At 47.8% G+C, this 7,195-nt stretch overlaps 1 long non-coding RNA gene across 1 annotated transcript; it reads right to left on the bottom strand.

Annotated features, from left to right (window-relative positions):
- Positions 1 to 1,626: 1,626 nt before the first annotated feature.
- Positions 1,627 to 5,756, bottom strand: LOC135915317 (uncharacterized). Its single transcript, XR_010568591.1, has 3 exons — positions 5,662 to 5,756; positions 3,203 to 3,258; positions 1,627 to 1,868 (listed from the first exon to the last, which is right to left on the bottom strand). It is a non-coding gene; the product is annotated as an uncharacterized lncRNA (long non-coding RNA).
- Positions 5,757 to 7,195: the final 1,439 nt, after the last annotated feature.

The raw sequence follows: 7,195 nt of genomic DNA, 5'->3' as shown, positions 1-7,195 counted from the left end.
ACCAGACACGTTCGGCGCTGCGACAGAATGCTCACAACGGACGCTGCTTCGATAGCTCTCGCTTGGGGTCGACTGCCAAGCAGCTGGCGGAGAGTTTGTAGAGGCTTCGCGCGCTCGCTCCTAGAGAAGCGGAAGTAGACGACACGACGTGCCATTATGACGCAGAGCCAGTGAAGGCAGAGCTTAGCCACGATCACTCGGCGAACGAGTTAAGGAAAAAATGCATGGCTATGGAGGAGGGTAAAATGTTCTCGTCCGTAGATATCTTAATATGAGACGCTTCACAGAAATTGTGGTGCGAATTATTAAGTTTAGCTGTACCCTACGCGTCTGCAAAATTTTTCCGAACCGTTTCAGGGGCCCTTTAGTATTGGCGTTTCGGACTCACCATTAACGGCTGCCGGTAAGCCCCTCGATGCCGTAAATGCGGGGATGAACATAGTAACGATGCTCCGTAGCTGTTCCTGGGCACTGTAATAAACATTTGATTGATTGATTGATTGATTGATTGATTGATTGATTGATTGATTGATTGTGACAAAGATTCCTCTGTTGATTTTCATCTCAATAAAATTTTGCCAGATCATTTGTACATCACATAATGTGCGAAGCCCAGAAAGTGGCAGAAATGTTTATCTTTGTGCTCGGGGTCCTAACAATACGTGGAGGCGACATTCTATCACGACGCAGCATGTGAAATAATGGCTGCTGCGCAACATAAATAGCACCCTGGCGGAGAGCAGGCGTCTGACAACGCTGGCGTTATGACAAGCGCTGCCAACGGCAGTGCGGTGATCGCACCTTGGTGGTACGCGTGATGAGACCGACGGAAAACCGTCGGCGCGTCACCCATTGAAACGATTAGATAGCGTTATTTTGACATTTATTGTCCGTCCAGCTTGTGCACGATGGTGTGGAATGCACACAACTACTCAGCCGGATCGCAGCGCCTGTGCGCAGCTCAAGGCTTTCATTACGGCGCTGCAGAGCCGATTGAGTACAGCGTGATGGAGCCTCCGTTGTTCTTGCAGGCAAACGCACTGCGCGCCTCTGGAGGCCCAATCCTACGTGCCAGGTACGACATGAGCCATCGATACCACGACAACACAATGGCGGTGAAGGGAACGCGCCTCGAATGTCCGTATAATTTTTATCGCAATAAAAGAAAGGCATGTCGAGTGTCCGTAAGCGGTAGAGGCCAAGTGACATTAGTGTAATAAATCACAAACATCCTAAATTTTCTACTGATGCCTCATTTTGGCGACGACTAATTTCGTATTCAATTCTTTTCACCCTTTTTGACTGTCTGGATTGAAGCCGCGCCGACTTTATCGCCAGCATCGGCCACGATCGACTAGCCAGGTGACAAAAAACAAGCAAAAAGAAATCAGAAATTAAAATGGATTGTTGCGAACTAAGGGCTTGCGCAAAAATCCCAGCTTTATGGACGTCCGATGGCAAGTTTTTCTTCTAGGTATGCTCGAGGATATCCTAAAAGAAAACGACTTTCCAATATTCGATGAAACGTCGCGATATCGTCTACAGCTTTTCACGTAGCATAAAATGTACGCCTCATGAAACAAAAGGCCTGTTTTATTCCATTTAGTTTCCAGTTAGGCAGTGCATGTTCCAGTGACGGCGACAGCACTGCAATCGGCGATGCGTACATCTCGTGTAGTAGCAGGCGTGAGAGCCTTCTTTACTCGACGACGGACGTTAGCACTCATTATGGACACCTGTGCTCCAGTATGAGTTAACGCCGTCCAAGAGACACCGTCGACACGGACATCAAGTAAGTTCTTGTTCAATGGGAGAGTCAATGGACGATTTCGGTACGATGAAAATAATGCAGCAGTAGTAACGTAAACCTGCGAGTAAAACCAAAACACAGGAACAAAAAATTACGTAGAGGACGACCTTGCTTAACTTTTAATATAATACCCCACTGAATATGCGTTAAAAACTTCTCTTTTATAATAATCACGGATGGCCATATAAAAACCGTAACATGAAACCATCACTGAAGTTCTCATAATTACCAAGGCCTACCTGAAAAAAAAAATCACCGCCCAAGCACTCCGTAGAGACAGCTAACCAGCGAAGCTATAACGTGCGGCCCCGGTGTTTATCACTGGGTTAATCCCGATGGTTCATTAAGGGACGGCTTGGCAGGCTGCCGGATCCTCGGTACGCAGTCGGTGCTTGCGCTCGGCTGCACGAGCCCGTTTGTTGTGTCCGGGCTGCAGCATCGGCACTGCGTAGACGAGCTCGTTCCCGGTTCTGCTCACGGCGTTGTTGATCGAAAGCTGCCTGCTCCTAAGGGGTACGTATGACACATAGTCTACCTATTTTGGAGCCAGAGAGAAAGTGCTGCGTGCGCGCTCGGCTGCAACGGAGAACAACGACGTCACTACTGGCGCAGCTAATCCAACACCACCTAGATAGCACAAGGCCTTTTTACTCCGATCCATGACGTCGTGTTACATGGCCCGACTGCCATATAATCTAATGGGGATGCTCCGGAGCAAGTAACAGTGATTTTCGCGTCACCGCTTTCATACCGCCAGCCTTGTCAATGAAAATTTCGGGCCAGGCAGCGTGACGTCATGGATCGGAGTAAACAGGCCTTGTGCTATCTATAATAGGTGGTACAATAGGTAGGTTAGAGGTGGTGTTCGTTAACCATGCATCTCTTTTTCGCTCTCTCTTATTTTTTTTGCGCATGCGCACGAGGTTGCGCCGGAGGAGTTTTCAGCGTACAAGTGCCCTCAGAAGGACCAACGGACGGACAGATGAATCGGCTAGCCATAATATAGAGCTTCGCTGTAAAACAGCCCGCTGGAATGGTTGCAGCTTATCAGGCAAAACAACAACAAAAGTAATAAAAAAGGGCTAATCAACTGTCACACGAACGGTCTAAAACAGGCCTTCCGTAACGAATGAGGCGAAAGCAGTATTTCTTGTGCGCATTGCTTTGTTGTTGAGGTGTTGTAGACAGAAGAACAAATTCGCACACGCCACCAAGAAACGTGCGCAACAGACAAAATGAGCGCTTCTAGTCAAATTTAACAATCACTCCTTCCAAGCACCCCTTGCCAAACATGCAATGCATATTAAATTTAGTCAGACCATGCTGGAACATTATATAGAGTTCAAATAATTTCGCGAACCTTACGAGGAAGAAACTTCGCAAGGAACAAACCTGACGAAGAAGAAGAAGGAAGAACACTGACGTGGTCTGCTGTTCGAACAGGGTCCCTGGAAGTATGAAATAAAACCGGGCAGAAAGAAGAATCAAAGGTGGTGGTTCTCCAGAGTTTAGCCAGCTATCGCATTTATTATGTTGCACTTCCGGGCGAAGAATCTCGCATGTCTTTATTTATACAATGAAATCATAGCGCGCCAAAGGAGCCAGCTTCCAGGCTGAATGTAGGCCACAGTGAGCGTGCTTAAAAAGAGCAAAAACATGTGCGCTGCCTTCAAACTCCGCTCTGGTGGAGCCACCGTATATCCACCGTTCACGTGCCGCGGGCAGGCGGGTCATCCGGCTTTTTTTTTTTCCTTTTTTTTGTCGGGGTTTCAGACTGGCCTCGCAATGGACCCAGCATTATCATTCTTCTGCCTCTGATGTACCAAAATTGGATAAATCTTTAGGGCGCAGCTCTGAGGCGTCCGTTCCTGTGGCGATCGTTGGCGTCGGCGTAACCGAGCGAACGAGCACAACGAAAGGTGAAAGCGAATGCGGACCGCAGCGGGGGGGGATGAAAGACGTGATCATCAAAGCGCAGAGGAAGGTGCAGCGCAACCAGGAAGCGGAAGGCGGAGGACGGTATGGCGAAAAGGGTGAGCAGGAAAGTGGACTGCCAGCCCGACTAGGCATGCGACTAGCGCCGAAACAAAGCGCTGGCATGTGCTTCGGACCCACTGCGCACACGCTACATCGCCTGCTACGCCACCATGGAGTACTTGAATTAGGAAGGTACAGCGCCAACTAAGACGATCACGAGAGGGAGAACGACACAGGACAAGCGCCAACTTCATCTAGCGTGTGACCGAGCGGCAGAACATTCGCCACGGAAACAATGCCAGCACTGCAAGAAGTGTGAACCATGCTTCGGAGAGATAAAGATTCTTGGAAAAAGCGGGGAAACAAAGGCACGTGAGGTTTTGGAAGCATTTTATATAAAGAAGAGAGAAAAAAACTGTGTTAGTGATACTTCCGTGACCCTCTTCAAAAGCGAAATGTCCTATGTGGAACAGTTTGGCAGATGATGCATTATGGTTATTATGCGCATGTCTGTGATATTCTTTATATTTGCTGATTTTTCGGTGAATAAAGATAGTTGCAGTTGGCGCTTGTCCTGTGTCGTTCTCCCTCTCGTGATCGTCTTAGTTGGTGCTGTTCCTTCCTAATTCAAGTATGCACCACCTAGCTCAAATGAATGATTTCCTGAACCATGGAGTAATATAATAAACCTGAAAAGTGGGCACTCCCGTAGGCTCCTGCGGCCGACCTTGGCTCACAGCGCACCTACGGAATCGGCGACACACCAGCCTCCAATATGGTCGCCGCACGCCACCGAATCTCGGAGGCCATGATTTCATTTTCGTTTCTTTTATTATTTTTTGTCACTAATATCCTTGCGCAAATTTCATGCAGGCGCCTGTGCCGCCGTTTATAAATTGCGGCGACCAGCGCACAACGGTGTTTCCCTTTGTTAGTTTCATTTGAATTCACATTCTTTATGTTTCAAGCTGTAGCTTAGCGCAACAATCGTACCAACTGTTAATGAGGAAGTAGGACTTTATGGTTTGTGATATTTTATTTCAAATAGGTGATATTGTATTTCAAATATTGTATTCGCATACGTGCAGCGGTGGCGTAGAGGTAGAGTACCTGCCTCGCGTGCTAGAGGACCGTGGTTCGAATCCCGGTGCCGCGCACCTTTCCCCCGGATTAAAAAAGAAATCCGCATGTTAATAAAATCGCATAAACAGGCCTGGAGTGCGGCCTAATCGCGGTAATTAGAAACGGTAACGCACTCCCTCACCAGAGCAGGATTGGCCACCTTGGTGCAGTACTTCGCCACTACCTCCTATATGAATACAGCAATCAAACCCCGGCCCTCAGTCCCCAGCAGCTGCGAAGCAACTGACCATGGCGGCGGTCAGGCCTGTGACGCAGCAGAGGGTGCTAAGAATACCTGGGTCCGAACAGGGCGCCAATGGAATCCCAACCTGGCAACGCATAACGCTAGAACGTTATCTAGCGCGGCGAGTCTAGCAGTGCTATTGGAGGAATTAGAAGGCAGTAAGTAGCATATAATACGTCTCAGTGAAGTTAGACGCATATACAGTGCTAAAAAGCGGGCACATCCTGTGCATTACGGAATCGAGGTGTAGACGAGCGGTATGTAAACATATCTATAGTCGCTCCACGGCCACCGTAGTCCTCCATAAAGAAAGCAACAAAATTCGAATACAGAAACGCGTCAGGCAGGGAGATACGATCTCTACAACACTATTCACAGCGTGTTTACAGGAGGTACTCAGAGACCTGGATGGGGAAGAAATACGGATAAGAGTTAATCAGCGAGTCTCCTTTCACGTTCATGTGGCTAACAGTGACATAACGAAATAGGCAGAGAATAAGGCTTTTACCAACGTGCAAAAGAAGTTCCTGTGGCCTTTCCATGAAACGGCGACGAAGCAGTAGTGTCAGACGCTGGCAGAAGAACCCAACAACGATCCTCGGGCTCATATTACGCAATATTATAACGATGCCACGAGCCGGGCGATGGGACTGCGCAACAGCGCTTCGCACGTGTGGGGCCGTGCCGCCTGTGAAGCTCCTAGCCACGGCGGCAGCTGCATTTTTCTTGGTGTGCTCTGCCACCTAGCGGAATCGGCGAATCTCCGTAGCTCGGCCGCGAAACGGCTCGAGTGTCCGCTCTTGTCCTTTACTATGTTACTCTATGGCGCCGCCACCGCCGCTTGAGAATGCGGTCTGCGCAAGCCACGTGCTCCTGTGTTTACACTTTCTTTCTGCACAATGAGCAACGCAACCGGTGGAAATGCTTCGTCTGCCGCTGCTCCTAAACGTGCTGCCCGAGCAAAGGCTCAGCGCTGCCGCCGAGAGCACGTAGTCCTTCAGAATCACATTGTTTGACGTAGTATATCGCGAATTCCCAACACCCAGACAGCTGCGCTCGAAATTCGCATTTGGGAGTATCGCAATCGTCAATGAAACTTTTTTTTTTGAAATCATTGCTTAATTTTCCTAAGAATGGCCGATGAATGGGGTGTTCAGGCGCCAGCTTATGAGTGGCAGTTAAGACATCTCAAGTTTCCTGCATAAACTGGAGTTGAAAAATCTATTTGCTTTTCAGTCGTGTGATTGGCGTCGAATATGTGTTTAATCATTCACCTGGAGGACGCCAGTGGAGATGCTTGTGAGCTACGCAAGAAGGGTTTCTCAATGTGAAATCGCACTTTTCTACAACTCCACTGGTGAATATTCGTTAAATACATTCAGGTTATTAACGGATGACTTCTATTTCGTGGGAATACAAATCTCAATTTGTCAAATTACTTGTGAAATGCCATTTAAAACTTTATACCTGTTACAAATCACAGGAAACAAGATTATTTTTGGCCAGCCCACCTTTCGAAGGTGGGCTGCCCAAAAATTTGAGTTTCATACCAATTGAGTTTTTGAAAGCCCCCCACTTTTTAGCACAGAAGTACGGCAAACGAAGAAAACGCCAATGTGCCCAAGCTGAGAAAAGTCAGCGCCCTTTTGTATGGCTCGCCTTCATTGTTCGAGATCTAAGTACATGAAAGCCCTTGCCCACCTCTAATGAAAGCTGTTGTGAGGTTGCGTTGTGTTTTCGTTTGTTCGTTATTTATTTAATTGGCTCCTTTAGCTCCATTGCACGGGACACCACGGTATGAATATTTGGTCTCACCAAACATATAATATATCGGGAATTTACCAATCCGATTGTTGTTGTTTTTCAGTTAGTTTCTAACAGTACCTGAAGTAATAAGAGTTTTCTGTCCTTTGTCTATTATACGCCGGGACGCACCACAGAACATATTCATTTGTTCTTGCCCGTTCGGCTGTCTTTTAGTATGAGCATTGTTAACACAGATGTGCGAGCCCTAATAACAACGTGTCAAGAGCAATCACGGA

This window comes from Dermacentor albipictus, chromosome 1, assembly GCF_038994185.2.
Source record: "Dermacentor albipictus isolate Rhodes 1998 colony chromosome 1, USDA_Dalb.pri_finalv2, whole genome shotgun sequence".
In the NCBI taxonomy this organism is placed as follows: domain Eukaryota; kingdom Metazoa; phylum Arthropoda; class Arachnida; order Ixodida; family Ixodidae; genus Dermacentor; species Dermacentor albipictus.
This window is presented reverse-complemented; position numbering and strand designations above follow the sequence as displayed.